The sequence below is a fragment of the Dreissena polymorpha genome, unplaced genomic scaffold, assembly GCF_020536995.1.
Source record: "Dreissena polymorpha isolate Duluth1 unplaced genomic scaffold, UMN_Dpol_1.0 chrUn058, whole genome shotgun sequence".
NCBI lineage: Eukaryota > Metazoa > Mollusca > Bivalvia > Myida > Dreissenidae > Dreissena > Dreissena polymorpha.
In genome coordinates, this window is record NW_026273372.1 from 42,501 (window position 1) to 60,088 (window position 17,588).

At 33.6% G+C, this 17,588-nt stretch overlaps 2 protein-coding genes across 2 annotated transcripts in view; both read left to right on the forward strand.

Annotated features, from left to right (window-relative positions):
- The window catches only part of LOC127863910 (uncharacterized), a 142,757-nt gene that overhangs the window by 27,107 nt on the left and 98,062 nt on the right, over positions 1-17,588 (forward strand). The gene's annotated exons all lie outside the window — the stretch shown is intronic.
- Positions 13,266-17,588, forward strand: part of LOC127863907 (uncharacterized) — a 96,167-nt gene continuing 91,844 nt past the window's right edge. Inside the window, exon 1 of the mRNA XM_052403592.1 lies at positions 13,266-13,639. The gene's annotated coding sequence lies outside the window, so the exon portion shown is untranslated. The remainder of the gene's footprint in view (positions 13,640-17,588) is intronic.

Here is a 17,588-nt window from a genome sequence, read left to right on the forward strand (position 1 = left end):
TCGTCGTAGTAGTAGTAGTAGTAGTAGTTGTAGTAGTAGTAGTAGTAGTAGTAGTAGTAGTAGTATTTATTATTATTATTTTTATTAGTTGTAGTAGTAGTATTTGTAGAAGAAGTAGTATTTGTATTATTATTTTGTTTGCACCTTATTTTTAAAGTTTAAAAATGTATTTTCTCGACGGTGGATTAAGACACACGTTTAATATTCTAACTTATTGCAATGGCTGTAATCGTTTCATGGTATTTGTATTATTTGTATTTTACAGTAGTTATGTAAACGTATTTAAATTAGTATAAGACATCAGTACTTTTAAGCATAATTAGCATTTAAAGAAAATCAAAACTTCAAATTACTTGATTGCTAGAATAAAATTTAGCAGATGGGTAATCATTTTATGTTGGTACAGATAACAATGCACACTGTGTACGAGTATTTCAAATAGTGCATACTTTCGAGCTTAACTAATTAAATAGATATAATCGTCTCAATGGTCGCTAAATGTAGTCGTGTGACAAACCTGTCCATCTGCTTGTAATTAAGCATTCAATTTGTCCATATCAACAATTCCAAATAACAAAGGCTGGCTCTTGTAGCTGTTGTGTATGTAGCACAGCTTAATAATACTCATGGGTCGGATAAATCGTACATAGACATTGAACTTATATTAAAATCCACGTGTGTGTTTCAAATACATACGTGTTTTATGTTGCGAAAAAAACGTTGGTAAAGATACTGACTTTGATTAAACTACTAGATCAGTGTGCTCAACAAGATAATTATATATTGATGCATTTTGTATGTCGCCAAAACATGGACTGACTTTATGAGAGTTGTGACAAAAGATGATCGTTATCACTTTAACTTTATGAAAACATGTGAAATGAAGAAACAAATGAATATTGGAAAATATAATCTTATATGATATTATACAAAACATAAACATATACATTTTTATATAACACGATCATCGTTTCAAGCCCTATAACATTGATTCAACCGGTAATTTAATCAGCTTACCTAGTTTGCCCTCGTGTTTACCGAATATGTTTAAGTCTGGGCAAAGAAAAGTACCCCGTATTTGAGATGTATTGACATTTCACCAAATACGCCGACATGCATTTAAACAAGAATATGGTAGCGAAACGATTTCAAGTCTTTATACAGTTTACTATTTGAAAAAAATAAAAACGATTTAAAAAAAAAACAATTTGAACAATAGGCTATATTAAACAATTGAATTGTTGCATTTATATTATGTATATTATGTAAGTGCACTTAATGAACCGGATTCTTTGAGCGTGTGCATACTGGTAAAGCGAACATGACTATCCGGTAAAAATGCATCAGGTATTACATAAAAGCATATTGGACACTCATTTCGCTTAATTCTTCAATAACTGTGTGCACAATTGTATTCGTTTGTAAACAAGAATTATTTGCTCACGTTGCAGTTTCGTCCTACCTTATTTAACGACGTTGTTTTTCAATAGCTTGCCGACAGAAGTACCAGCATCACAATAAAGTATTTCAATAAGAGAACATTAGTCTCTAAACTAAGTTTAGCATTTCAGAAAAAAGCACAACATGTAGGCAATAATGTGTCATGCAACAACATAGTACATTGTATTACAATGCCTGCAACATACTAACGAGTATGTTTCCTGTCGCTTCTTGTTCAATGCGTACATTATCGAAGTTATTTGCATGTTACTTTGCATGCGTTTCCAGCGTGCATGCTAAAATAAGCTAATTGGTGAATCGAACGTGTGTCATCCTTTTGCAGCAGTTTAACATCCTTCAGAATATCAAACTTCATCAGTTGCGGACATCAAGGTCAGCCACCTCGACTAAGTATCCGCGAACCAGGAAAAGAGGGCTTAACCGAGCAACCGGCTTGATCGTTACGCCAAATTTCGCTAACCGGTATGTTGCCTTTAATGTTATGCAAATGTAAGTTTCTTTGGAACTAGGGTTCATCGGTTGCCTTTGTAGCTGGTTATGGTTTGAAAGGATGCAGGATTTATTGCTTTTTGAGTAATGTTTATTTTCTTGCACGTAAGGTAAAATGCAATTGTAAAATTTGGCGAACAGGCGCAATAAATCATGCGTACCAAAACATACACACATAGAAAGTAAATGGATACATTAAAATGTGTGTTTGTTATCATGAGGTATTATTAGTATTAAATTGTGTTGTCGATATGCCTGTGGTGTTATTAAATGAAACTTTACGATAGCGTCTGCCCATCCAAGGGAATGTTAAAGCATTATCGGAAATAGGCGGAATGACTTCAAACAATGTCGTTTATGAATCCCGCATGGTCGCCTTATTGTAAGTTCACTGATATCATATTCACTAAGTAAAGTTTGCTCCCAGTTTGTTGTTTTGTTAACTCAGCTTGCAAGATCCCAAAACCAATGTTGGCCCATCCAAAAGAACGACATATCACAATTGAAAACAGTCGGTGTGACTTCAAACAATGTCGTTTATAAAACCCGCATGATCGCTACATGTTGAGTTCACTCATCGTGTAGATGCTGATTATGTTCAAATAATAATCTAAATTATCATCTTCACTTAGTTGCGTTTCCCCCCCAGATTGTTTTTAGTTTGTAATCTCTACTTGCAAGATCTCAAAACCGCTCAAAAAAGAAACCACTGCTGAGTCTTACGTATGACGAATCTTTATGGTTATAATTTTGCCATAATTTAAATGAAGAAACTTCGTCTAACATGTGTTATAGAACTAGCAAGTTCTGTTCGTAGAAAAAGTCAGAACATGTAAAATGATATAAATATATAAAGTATTTAAGTAAAGCCATACCTCGATTTTATTAAGTTCATATCGATAACCACCAAATGTATATTAAAACTAATGCAACATAAACATCAAATACTTCATAGGCATAGCTTGTCTTAAAACGTACTTAAGTTTTAGCCATACTCACAAGTGTAAGAACCAAAAAGCACGGACATCTATATTAACAACCAAGCTCGGAAAAGGACAACATTTCATTAAATAATAACACATTCAACATAAATCGCGTAATCATAAATATCTATCACTATGTTCAGCACCACAACCCTATGTATCATCTAACGTGTGTCTGGTTTCGTTTACCTCGTCATATTGATTACGACTCCAAACGATATAAACAAGCAACTATGATCGATATTCAATGCTATTAATAATAAGAAGACTAATGATACACACCATTGGTTCACTAAGACTTATATAATGCCCAACATTTGTTCCCATTAGGATTCGGGGTTGGGTGCACTCTAAACATTATGTTATAATTGGTTAATGTGACCTAAATCGATATGAGCCTCATTCTGAGAAAACAAACTGGTTAAACTGTATGTGAGTTAATTTTCGTACCTGATAAGCCTTTGCAGCCCGCCGTCCCAGATTAGCATGGTGAGTCTACACAGGCTAACATGGGAAAACACATCCCGCTTTTTTGCATTTTAAAGAAAGTATCTTCTAAGCAAATTTCAGATAAGCCGGAAATTGTAGTCCTTAATTAGCCGGTGCTGCCTAAGACATCTGTTAAATGCGTTTTATTTGGTGTGTTATTGTTCAGTATTCAGTATTTTCTGTGTGTATATTTGTTTAAGGGATTCCTAATGCGATAGTTCGACTCGAACTCCGTAGACATGTCAATTATTCACTTAATTCTATGTTATAGTGTTTATGTGCCAATGTTCAATAATCTGCATTTTTTTATCTATGCAGACCTGATGATTGACCAAATAAAATCAACGACGAATTTTAGTTCGCGAACGAGTCTATAGTTTAACTACGTAAAAGTATTAATATGCACAGTCAGCAAAAAGTGTTTTATTTTGCCAACAGTATGCAGTGTTATGTCTTGTATATGGTCACAAGACTGTATGTGTTGACATGAACACGCAATACATGCAATACATTATGTTAAAATTGAGGGAATTCTTGTCTAACTTCTCGTTTTTTATTAAAGTTGTTAGAGAAAAAAATGTGTTTGTCATAGGACTGTTTATATTTGTGTAGAATACGTGTTACTATTTTTAGGAGATTTCCCGGAGTTCATTCTTTCCAAACATTAAAACATGAATGCATTATTTGACGAGTCAAAAAGCCTTCACGATTCAGCAAATACATTTTATCCGTGATTATTGAATTTATTTGAAAAAATAGTATATTCGTGTATAAATCGAACGTTATCGCCAATATACTGTCCTTTATCAAATCATGACCAGGGTTAGGGTTAGGGTTAAGGTTAAGGTTATGGTTAATCCTGACTAGAAATAGCATATGGTATTATTTTTTCTAAACTGCTGGAAACAATATTGTAGTAATTGTTTGGCCAGTAGTTGGTAATTTATAGTAATTTGATGGCAGTTTGAATGTGAGTATGTGTTTTACATGGCTATAGCATTATCGAAATAATGCAATATTTAATTTCAACGGTAAACTCTCCGATAGTATGAGAATACCAAAGTGAGTCTAATAAATATATAGAAAATATTTGTTCATGTCAGTTTAGATCGTTTGTTATTTCAATCGTGATCAGAGAAAATATATTTTCACGAGTGGCGCATGACATGAACAAATTTTCTGTTTCTTTTATGCCCCTTTTTCAAGAAAACAATTAATAATAATTTCCCTTTCGCTGAAAAGTGACCTTCTCTCCCGTGGCTAGCCTCAATACATTGAAATGACGTAATTTTGTCGGCGAAATGACATCATTTTGTTGACGAAATGACGTCATTATTCCAGGGAAATTCTTCAGTTAAACTCTTTTACAATGTATATAAACGGTAAAAAGAGCATAAAATTAAAAGAAAATGTGTTGGATTCAGTGGAATATCGATTTTCTTTTACTCGTGATCATAGCAAAAGTATAAACAATGATATAAACAAGGGAAGTACGTCTTAATACGATACTCTAAAAATAGAAAATGGAATTCCGAAAATGTGTTATTTTCATCGGTGAAAATAACAATTTGTTTATTTTCATTGCTGTTATTTTACTGCAGAAATGTCATATTTTATCATTAGGTATAACAGAAAGTTAAATTTCATTTCAAAATCGTTCATAAAATTATATAGTTTTGTTATTTTTATGTTGGTTACTATTAGTAGGTTGTTGCTCCGCGTGCCTTTTATCAAGGGTCGATAAATATTAAATTATTTTTTAATTATGTCGTACGTGAATAACTTTACTACGTCTATAGTTATATATATTTTCAACTCATTGCCTTGCCAAAACTTAGTTAAAACCAAAAGAAAACGATATAGCTGTTACATTGTTTATAAAGATAAATATAATTCAGTATTTAGATGATATTAATGATAATTCCATTCATGTTTTAGGCTGTTAAACTAATGTTCAGCGTTTCATGCTTGCTCATGATCTGGATTAAGTCGCAAATGAATACTATGCTATCATACGTATTTAACTTCAATTTGTATGTGTTTATTTTAATTCTTGAACTTCTAATACAGATTATTGTCGGGGACCATTATGTGTTACTAAATAGGTTTTTACATTTCGATTACTTTGCCGTATTGGTACATGTACATGTATGTAGGTTTACGGTTTCATGTTAATAAACGTACACTTAAATTAGTTTATTTTTAAAGATGCAAATACAATGACAATTGATATCGTGCTGTTTTATCATCAAACACTTCCTCAATGTTATCTCCCCCAAAAAGGAACGCATTCATAATTGAAACTTCCTGTAAGGTCTGGGATTGTTTACAGTGAAACATGTATAGAAAATATAATTAAATAATTGCTTAAAAATAAACTGTTTACTCACAATTATAGTCGAATAAACCATCATGACGAGGTGTGTAATGGTGGTAGGGATTTGATAATGCTTCTCGGAGGTTTAATCGCTGAAGGGACTGTGGTTTAGTGGTGTCTAACCTTTATGTAATCGATAGGGGAAGTATCCGCTAAATACACGTTCTTCTGCTTTCAAAATGTGTAGATAAAGCGAAGGATTGATAATGTTATAGTTTAAGTTTTATCACACATTATGTTGTTTATTTTTAAGGAATGGTCTGCGTTAGATAAATATAATGGCTAGAAACTCAATTTATATTTTGAAATCGAAAGTGACTTCTTTTATGTGCTAAACAACATATGAAACATGCATTTTCGTTATAATATTTTGTGTTATTTTTGTTTGCAATTAAATTATAGGTCGTGTGATTGTTTTGTTAACTGTAATCAGATTAATAAGGTGATGCAATAGGCTTAACACTATTTGAAGTTTCTTACATGTGATGATTCATTTCTAAAAAAGAAACTTCAAGGAGATTACCCTCATTGGGTTTTCTAACATAATTGATGTGAATGCATTTTAGATTATTGACTGAGTAATACAAAGGATGGGGTGTTGTAATCGCTCAGAATTCATGGTGCATTTTAGACTGAGTGACGTCAATGTGTGCACGAAGAAATGTTGGTATTATTCTGTGTTCCAACCTACGTATCTGTTTAAGTACGTTTACCTGCTTAACATCTTGGAATGTTTATGATTAAAACTTCATCTTGTTGTCAATTCATAACTCACGTTCGCACAGATTCGACGACTGTGTACATTGTGTTGTCATCAACACATATGGGTAATGTTTATGTTTTAATTAAACATAGTTTTATCCAAAAGTAAATGGAACGTTTTTCAAATAGAAAACATAACTGTGCAATAACCGATTTTTTTCATGCTATAAATGTTACGGGTTGTATTTAATAATAGTTTGAGCACTAACAAGTTCGATTCGAAATGAATTGCATAACGGTTTGCAAATGTGAAAAAAACTGATAGATTTCGATATGAAATTTACAAAATCGTGTGCAGTCACCTTGAAAGAAATATGTCAAAATCGATCCATCATTTAATTAAGAATTCTGCGTTGATAAACCATTTACACGTGCAAACTAAGTGTAAACTAAGTGACGACAACCCACATCTTAGGATGTTTGATGAAACGACCTAGAAATATTAAACTCCGCTTCTTTATCTACTAACCTTATGTTCACGTTTGATTATGTGCCAATATAAGAATGGTCAAGCTGGGAGTTGGATTATTGTAACTAATAACCTGTTGCGCATGTCTCCTCATTTGCTTTCCTGTTGTACACGCTTCATCTTCTAATAGTTTGTTGTAATTATTAAAGAAAAAATGCATTCATTACAACTGCTTGTAATACTAGTATAGTTGATATGGTCGGATCGGCCTTGCATTGCATCATGTAAGCACATATTTCAGCAATGTTCCTCTACATCGAGTATAGCGTTTTTCTTACATTATTAGTTAAAAGCTTAATACTGATTCCATACTATGTGTAACATTATCATTATATTAACACTCAATAGAAATTCATTAGCGGGAATAAATATGATGTTTGATGTTGGTTAAGTTAATAATAACCTCATTTCCTTTATATTTGTGAAATATATTGTTTGCGGTTTTGTTGTGTTTTGTTTCTTGAATATATAACTTTTTGGTAGCAAACTTTTTTTTTTGTTGAATCTTATTGTTTTGTACCAGAAATGATGACTTTACAGTTGATTCCAAGTAATATGGCCTACCCCAATTCAAGAAATATATCAGGCATCGTTGTATCAGGCAGACATTAATGTAATGGTATGATAAATAATGGAATCTTATGACAACGACATAACATTTAGAAAAAAATCCGTTCATTTAAAATGTGCACATTACAATTCCTAAACTTAAGTAATTGTTAAATGTTAACATATTTCAAACAACTTAAGTTGTGATAAATACCATAAAACATAAAAGGAAAGTTAACTTTTATGAATCCGTTATACATATCAATACGACTCATTTTTATAAATTCAAACTGTGTATAAACATAATACAAGTGTCTTGTTCGTTTAAATATTTACCACCAAATATATAAAGTATACGTAGTCACTCGTTTGGATAATTTTATTGGAAATTCCAACAGCTCAAAACTGAAACGCGCATGCTCTGTTATATAATTGTATCCAGCCGCAATCCATAATGTTGATTAGGCTGTTTGACATGAAGGCATGTGTATTTGCCTGTGTTGCATGAAGCGGTCTAATTAGCTTACTCCGTAGTGCGCGTTGTTTACAGCGGGGCTGTCATCTTCGACATATTATGGTTCTCTAAATACTGATTTCACACAGGAAACGGCCTTGAAATGGTTGCAATGAGACTAAGAAATTAAATGCATTTGATCTTAGAGACATGAGCCTCGGTATGGGAAAACCCAGGTTTCCCAGAGTAAGGCCTTTATACATATAGGTTAAACTGAGTTATGTGGATATCTTTGGATCAGAACAATGGCATTAATCAGCCCACCAAACATCAAAAGCTATTATTTACTTAATTGCACCACACCAACTATTTAGTTTGTGTTTATGTCATTCATTACATTACTACGCAGCTTACGACAAAGCTTTCTTTAGTTGTATAAACTATAAAAATCACACGTCATGTACGTCACGAGGGAATAAGATATTATCGTTCAGGAGGATATTTTAGTCCATCCAATAAATGCAAAAATAAAATAATGCACTCAATATGGCTGTATATAATGATTTACCAAAATTAATAAAACAACCTTGTTGTAATTAAACAATTAACATCTTTTTTTAGGCTAAATCTCAAATTAATTATATTATAAATTATGTAAACCTGTTTGTCATAATGCAATTTGTAATTTAGACCGTACACAATAATATTGTATAGTCAATGCGTATGATAATAGTCACCTCGGTAAGCTAGCAAACAAAATGTTAGAAGACAAGATAGCAATTTAACGTCATTGTACGATGTGTGATGCTTTGAAAAGAGACCCGAGCTATTTAAATACTATAAACCAAGATTCAGCCGCTACACTACTATTTAGAGAGCCCCGTTCTTAAATGCTAAAGAATAATCCCCCGCTTAAAGGGGCCTTTTCACAGATTTTGGCATATTTTGAAGTTTGTCATTAAATGCTTTATATTGATAAATGTAAACATTGGATCTTCAAAGCTCCAGTAAAAAATCAAGAATTAAATTAAAACAAGATAAAAAAAGAAGCCGGCACCAGGGCTCGAACCAGTTACCCCCGGAGTCCTGGAGTAAAAACGCAATAGCCCTCTCGGCTATGCAGCCGAGTATACACAGTATAAGTATTTTATACTGTATATAAGCAATCTTCGTAGTTTCGTCAATTTAAACGACAACAACAGAGCTTTCCAAATTATTCAATCGTTTCGCATTGCAACGCTTTATAATTTTTATGTTTTCAAATCTTCAAAGATACATATAATGGCTATATTGGACTATGGGAAATGTTCAGTAATACTGTTTCCTCACAAATATCATAACTAAAACGAAAATTTGCGAATCTGAAACAACTTTTTTCAATTGTGTCAATTTACCAAACCGTAAAAAGATCCCTTTAAAGTCTATATAAAAGCCAATGGCTACGTTACAACTGAAAGAGTCTCGCTTTACAATACTTCAGACATTTCAATGGTCAAAGTTCCAAATGCAACAATAGTAAAGAGACAATCCCGCGCTACAATATTACTTAAATAGTTGAGCGCTGCAATGGCTGCAATACACAATAAAGAGACCCGCGCTACAGTCAAGCTCTAAAATAGTACTTTACGACTATCGCGCTCAAATACTATAGAATGATTCCCGTGTTACAATACTATCGAAAAGTCAAGTTCTAAAATAGTACGTAACGACTTTCTACAGAAATAGACCTGTGTTGCAACACTACATACAGAGCCTTTCGCGAGAATATTTAAGAAGCAAAGCTTGCGATACAATATTATAGAAAGCGTCCCGCCATACAATATTATAGAAAGCGTCCCGCCATACACTATTATAGCAAGATACAAGCGCTACAATATTATTGAAAGAGCCCGCTCTGCAATATTACATAATTAGTCCCGCGCTACAATACTACAGCGAGAATCCAGCGCTCAAATACTATAGAAAGAGTCCAGCGCTAAAATACTGATGAATGAACCATCCATCCGCTACAATAATTTAGAACATACGCCGCGCTACAATACTAAACAAAAAGCCCCGCGCTTAAATATTAAAGAAAGATCCACGCGCTTCAATTTTATAGAAATAGTTTAAATGGCTATTAAAAAAGCATCGAACTACAATACGATCGAACGAGACCCGTGATATAAAATAGACAAAGTATCGCGCTACAAATTATAGAAAGAGTCCCGCGCTTTAATAGCCCCCCTTGCCACTATACTATAGAACAAGCCTCGCGCTAAAATACTGGAGAATGAGTCCCGTGCTAGGACACTATAGAAAGAGCCCTACGCTAGATTACTTTAAAACTTACCCCGCGGTAGAATATTATTCAAAGAACCCCGCATTTAACTATTATAGAAAGTGCCCCGTGGTAAAATATTATAGAAATAATCCCGCGGTAAAATACTATGGAAAGGGCACCGAGCGACAATACTATAGATATAGTACAATACTAAAGATATAGTACCGCGCTACAATTATTTATAAAAACACCCGCGCTGCAATACTATTGAAAGAGTCCCGCGCTACACTACTACAGAAAGATCCCCGCGATACAATATTGTGGAAAAAGCCCCGCGCTGCATACTGCAGAAAAAGTACAGTGCTTAATACTGCACAAATAGCCATGTGTAACAATATTATAGAACAATAATATTATTAAATATTATAGAACAAACCCCGCAGAAAGAGCCGCTCCTTGCAATATTACAGAACGTGCCGCTACTTACAATAATAAAGAACGAGTTCCACTCTACAATGATACAGAAAGAGCCCTACGCTACAATACTGCAGTAGAAACCCCAGGCTACAATACAACAGAAAGAACCGCGCGCTTCAATGTTATCGAAATACCACAGCAATACAATACAATTGAAATAGTCCTACGCCACAATACCCACGCGCTTGAATATTAGAAAAATCGTCTGCTCTAAATTACTATAGAAAGAGCCCCGACTTACAAATAAAACTAATTTCATATCGGTGACTAGATCGATACAAGATTCAGTTTGTTAAAATTATTACGGTTTTTCGTTGAACGACAACAAGCTTAATTCACACCAACCTTTCAACTCAAATGACGATTGAAATATTGAACCTTTGGGAAATGATATCGTGAAGTTTAATCAAACACTTTGTCGAAGTTACAACCCCCAAACACGTAAACGGTAGCAATTGCATTTACACGCTATAATTTTCCTCATGCTTCGAATGATTTTCAGTATGGAGCGCTTTATATACTATGCACATGTGTGTGCATTTTTCTTTTCAAACGTTTTCGTTGAAAACATAGTTTACAGTAAAACACGGACAAGTTACTATATTTAAATAAATAAATACTTTTTTTATTCAATATAAAACATACAATGCAAATATGTGCATAAGCAAGAACAAAAGTGGTATAATACAACAGTTATAATGTCAAACACATATTATACATGATATGCTAGGTAATACTGTTTTTTTTGCTTACCTGTGGTGTATGCTGTCATTTTTAAATGTAATAATCAATCCTATAGATGATTTGCGTAGAGTTAGGTAGAAGACAACTGAACTGGGTTATGAAAGTTTATGCGTTTCCATTTTTGTTCAAAAATATGAAGTTTATCGTTGTTAAGGGCTATTTTTTTTCAATTTGGATCTTTTCTCAGTGTGCTATCTATAGTTGTTTTATATGGCATGATAAATATTTGTTTCCAATTAAATTCTTGTTCTCGTATAAGGCTTTGCCATTTAAATAAATACTATTAACATTAGTTTTAAAATCGAAATATTCGAATCAATTATCGGAACGTGGTGTCTATTACGGCTGAGATTACACGGAGGTAGACACGTTAAAAGACTGTGTTAGTGGTGTTAAACATTTCTGTTATCGAGGGAAAGTAACAACTTGGAGATGTTCATGTTATAACGAAGTGTTTAGTTTAAGCGAACTAAATATGATGTTATAATTAACTATTAATTTCCATGTATGTTCTTTATGGTAAGGATTTATTATTAATTTATTACGCATACGAATTCTACGTGAAACGCGAAGGTTATGTATTAGTAAAAGTAATTCGCTTTTAACCTAATTATTCATAGTTTGAAATCGAAAGTGACTTCTTTAACTGTAAAAGAATATAATGTTTGGTGTAATTAAAGTCTATATTTATTGTGTTTGTTCTCGGCTTATAAATATTGCAATAGCTTTGTAAACTGTAAAAAATTAATGCGATGGTGAAAGGAAACAAAGCCCATATTTATCTGACATGAGTATGCATTTCTAAAAATAACCGTCTCTCACTTCAAGGGGATTCCCCTCACGGGTTTGACATTTTTTGTTTGAGTAGTATAAATGACTGATGTCATCGTTCAGAATGCATGGCGGATTGCAGTCTGAGTGACTGTGTTTGTTTTATTAGCCTGACAGACATAGTTTTATTCAAGACTTATACAAAGTACATCGTCTATATATATATATATATATATATATATATATATATATATATATATATATATATATATATATATACAATCGCACAAATATATTGTCACGTGATTTTATGCAAAAAATAAAAAAGCAGAAAAAATATGTGAGATACACACAAAAACCACAGAAAGCAAAACACGTGGTTTTGAAAATAAAATTGTTACAAATGCAGTTGGAAATATATTACATATGTACCCGAGTGGTTTTTAACCCTATTTTACTTATGTGTAACCTATTTCTTGTGTTCAGTTCTTTAGACGCTTACTATTGGGAATGGTTTTGTCAGTCTTTGGAGGGGTACGACTAAAATACGTATACGACTCATATCCGCGGATATGACTGAAAAGAGCGGATATGAATATACAACGGCTTTTTAAATGTATTTTCCTTTATTTTTGTTATATGAAAACCGTTCTGTGAAAACAATACACGTCGCCCATGTGTAATGTTACGATCGAATTAATTTAAAAGCGTTTTTCGTTGGCATTTTAATTTCAGTTACTCCAAATTCATATCCGCGAATATGAACGACCAGTCAGAACACCGCATTTATTAAAATGCTTAATTTTGAGACAGTCTTAACAGATTTATCATATATTGTTAATTTTTTATTCAACAGTGATTGGTTCATAAAAAACTGCAAAAAACGCATAAATATTGCCTATATTCGTTCATATTCGCACTTTTCGTTCATATCCGCGGATATGAGTCATATACGCATTTTAGACGGACCGCTTTGGAGGGAAACTGTTGGACAAAGAAAGAGGTTTTCTTCGTGTAATATTTCGAGTAACACATGGTTAATCAGGACTTCTACTGGTTATTATGTTGTATTTGGTTGTATTGAACTGCATTCAACCCATTGTTACTGTTTAATTTGCATTTAAAGAAGGATTTGACATCTTGGTAATGTTGAGTCATATATTTTCGCGGTTGTTGAAATGGTTGCACAATGGATACAATTCTTTCTTTTGATATTTTAATGTCTTGAATTGTTTTAACTCATTACTAATAAATGCACTTAATAATGTTTGTGAATGATTAACTTGCAGCAGTCACAGAAAGCGTGGGAAGAAGGAGCAATCGAGTGAAATCCATTCAGTTCCACAAATTGGTAAGTAAACTGTGTGTTGTGTACTATGCAATGTTCTTGTCATGTGATATGTTTGTTGCTTTGTATGTTTGTTATTATTTGTATTGGAAAATAATGTTTAAGGTTCAGGTGCAATTGTAAAGCCACTAGAACAAGACATTATATGATTATAGGTGCTACCTAATTTACAGGCAAAAGCTTTTGAATTTTTTTTTATAACCATGTATTTTTAATAAATATAGCAGTGTCCGACAAATCCATTGCCCGGAGCCCGGGGGCTACCAAAATTTTTCATCGGGCTACTGAAATTTTCCAGCTGACGCCCGCCGGGCTACTATAAATCTATAAGAGCGGTAGCCCTGTTTATTGACAGACATACGTAGAATAAACACGCTGACCATGTGTTTGTACACTGTGTATTGCTTATAATCCGATAACAAAGTGCAATCAATTATTTAATCAGTCACCGATCACTTGCGGTAATGTCTTAAACAGTAACAGTGTATTTTAATCATCCAATCAGAATCAACATTTGTCGTTTGCTAATAATATAATGAGAGCCGGTTGGATAGTTGGCGCACATGATGCAACATCATTTCGCAGTTTGGAATTCTTTGTTAACCGCAACAATGAGTTATAGCGGCAACATTTTTGATGTCGTTAAATATCTAAGGACGCCAAACATTAAATAAATCATAACAATAGAGGATTCTTCAAAACGGTAACAAAACCGAAAATGAATATTAATGACAACTTTGATAACGCAGTTAACACCTGCTAATTAGTTTGCATTGTCAATTAATAATTGGATTAATCCCATATATGCCCGATTTATATTTTTAAAACCAAATTATGGGTGGGTAATATAGACAATAAGAGTCATAAACACAAACGTTTGAAATTTTCTAAAGTGTCAAATGAAATTCGGCATATGGTTCTATTTAAAGATATGATGAAATAAGCTCCCAATCAGGACCGTTGTATTGCAACATGCGTACATAACCTGCCACGGTTTGCACGCGTTGTGTACGGCTATTTTAGGTCACAAAATTCTACATTTAAAAAAATGAATTTCTTTGTCCTGATAAAAAGCGCGCGAAAATTGGCGTGGGTGTATTTATTTGTAAGTAAAAATTTTGTAGCGGGTACAACATTGAGATCATTTAATTTCCATTAAAAGTTTCGTTGTCAATTTCACCTAAAGTTCCGGGGTATCTCGCGAATTATTTTGCATTGACATTTTCTCTTAGTAAAATATCATGTAAACAGGCTGTATCGTTACCGTTACGCTGTATCAGTTCCTTCATTATTGAAACAAGTATTGTATTGTATACTGACTGCACACAAGTGTCGTAACATACGGATGAAATACGTAAATTCGGACAGTACTTAAAGTCGGACACAAGTAAATAAATGATTTAATACTCTTGATTTCTTGAAACTCTGTATTTGTTGTTAAAAAGGGCAATTGCATTGATGAACACCATACGAGTCAATCGTATTGATCATCTAAACGCTTTATTTACGTTTACGACTTAACGTGCTGTCCGAATTTAAGTACACATACATGTGCACATACATGTAATATCTACATGTAGTATATGATTTTGTTTTGTACATTTACATTTGCGTACACGGTGCCTGTACTGTAACATTAATTTACGATATTGACTGTGTACATCAGACTACTTGCTGTTTTATGTATATGTATGCTACGTTAGCGTGACCGATCGCCAAAATCGCCATTGGCGATTACAATTCCTGGCTGGCGATTAAAAAGATTTTCATAAAATTGGCGATTGAAAAAAATAGACCCAATGTTTTTCAAATCACCGAGCGTATATTGAGTCCGTGATCAAATGCACAATCTAAATGCCTGTTTTCAGGTCGTATAAATCGCCAGTAAGATTACACAGCAGTGCTCCAGCTAGGCCTAAATCAAAGGGCGCCGCGCCCTGCCCTCCCGAACCTCCGCCCTGCCCCCCCGAACCTCCGCCCTGCCCCCCCCCTAAAAAAAAAAAAAAAAAAAAAAAAAAAAATTTTTTATATTTTTTTTCATGTGATAATTCATAAATCTCCTTTTACATTGTTATTAGTTTAATCCTCATTGTAGACATTATATTTGAATGGTTTAATAATAATGGGAATAATACAATTATCTATAACATATAAATTAACATGCAATAGGAAGCATTCCAGAAACATCCGCGCGCTCGAACGTGCCCTTTTTACAAAATACTGCGCGTCAAAAGTGCCCTTTTGACAAAATACTGCGCGTCGAGAGTGCCCTTTTGACAAAAAAGCCCCCCTGCCCTTTTCAAATCCTAGCTGGAGCACTGACACAGATAACACCATTACCGGAAAGGCACTATGGGATAATGACGACCGCCTTGGTCGATAATCCACAGTCGTGGCTAATGTCTTAATTTGTCACGCTTCACACTGCGATCAGACTTTTTCGAACATTGGGTTACTCGGCGATTTACGTAATAACTGAATCACTGAAGCGTGCCGTGTAATGACCTAAAGATGTTTCGCTTCAACGTTATCGAATCGACCAGTACAGAATTGTCATTTAATAAGATGGGCGGAGGTATGACATTATTGACAACTAATTTCTCAAGATACGCGATTTTGATTGGCTAAAAAAAGTATATAAGAGTAACTTTCCTTGATGGTCGCTATGCGACTTGAAAATGAAAGACGGATTTAGAAAGTGGAGTTGCAGATTCCGGGAAAAATGGATGCTTTGAACGAAAAAGGAAAGTCTAAGCAACAGATGCTAACACAATTCTTTAGAAAAGAAGGCAGACAGAATAATGTTAACTCAGAAAATGACCAAATGTTAGGTTCGCGATCGGAGGATGTCTCAAATAGTGCAAACGCGAATGCAGAATCGGAAACGTCTTATCTAACCAGTGTATATAACAGTTTAAAACGGTATCAAAGTTCTACAGTTGACTATATTTTTGAATTTATTTCTTCTATTTTTATGAACTGCGTTGAATAAGACGTATAAGACAGGGTTCATGAAAATCGCTGCACAATTGACGAAGTTTTTTCTGTTCAAAGCGATGCATCCCGTTTTTGGGTCATTTTGAGTTGGATACCTTGTTGTATAAATATTTGACACACACAAACAACCTGTGATTTTGATTAGGAAATAGCCCCAAAACGCACCATAGACGATCTATATATAGGATCCAAAAAATTTACGGGGGGGAGACATGCCCCCGGAACCCTAGATTTGGCTACTAAGTTTTTTTACTTAACGCCAACCTAGTGTATGTATACATATTATGTATATGTAAATGAAGAAATAAAATAAAGATGAAAACCTGCCTTTTATCATTTTGTAGGAAAATTTTATGGGCTACCAAATATTTTTATTGGTAGCCCAGTGGGCTACCTGAAAAATAAGAAATTTATCGGACACTGAATATATGGACATGATTGTGTTCAAAATATTATAATTGTTGCAATAATTTAGTAATGCATCTTCAAAAATTAAACTTAAAACAAGTTACATGTTCCTAGCTTAAAGATCTAGCATTTTATATTTTTTTTGTTTTCTAGCCAAAGGAATTTAAAGCTGGTTCGGTGGCTGTGGTATAATGGATTGGGTGTCTGCTTACTGGCTTAGTCACTCGGAGGTCTCTGTATTGATCCCTTAAGTGGGAGCATTCTTTAGATAACCCTAAAGACATACTATGGGGTACCATTTGGGTTTTAAGTCAAGAAGACCTACTAGGTAAAAAGAGAAATGTACGTCCAAGTACAACAATTGTACGACGACATACAAATATAAAATACACTTCAAAGTATATGTTTGTACGTCAAAGTACAATTTGTACTTCGACATACATGTTTGTACTTCGACGGACACATTATCTGAACAGCCAATCAAAACACTTGTCTATTGAGCCGCTTTTCCTTCATATTTATTCATAATAAATGTGTAAAATCTCTT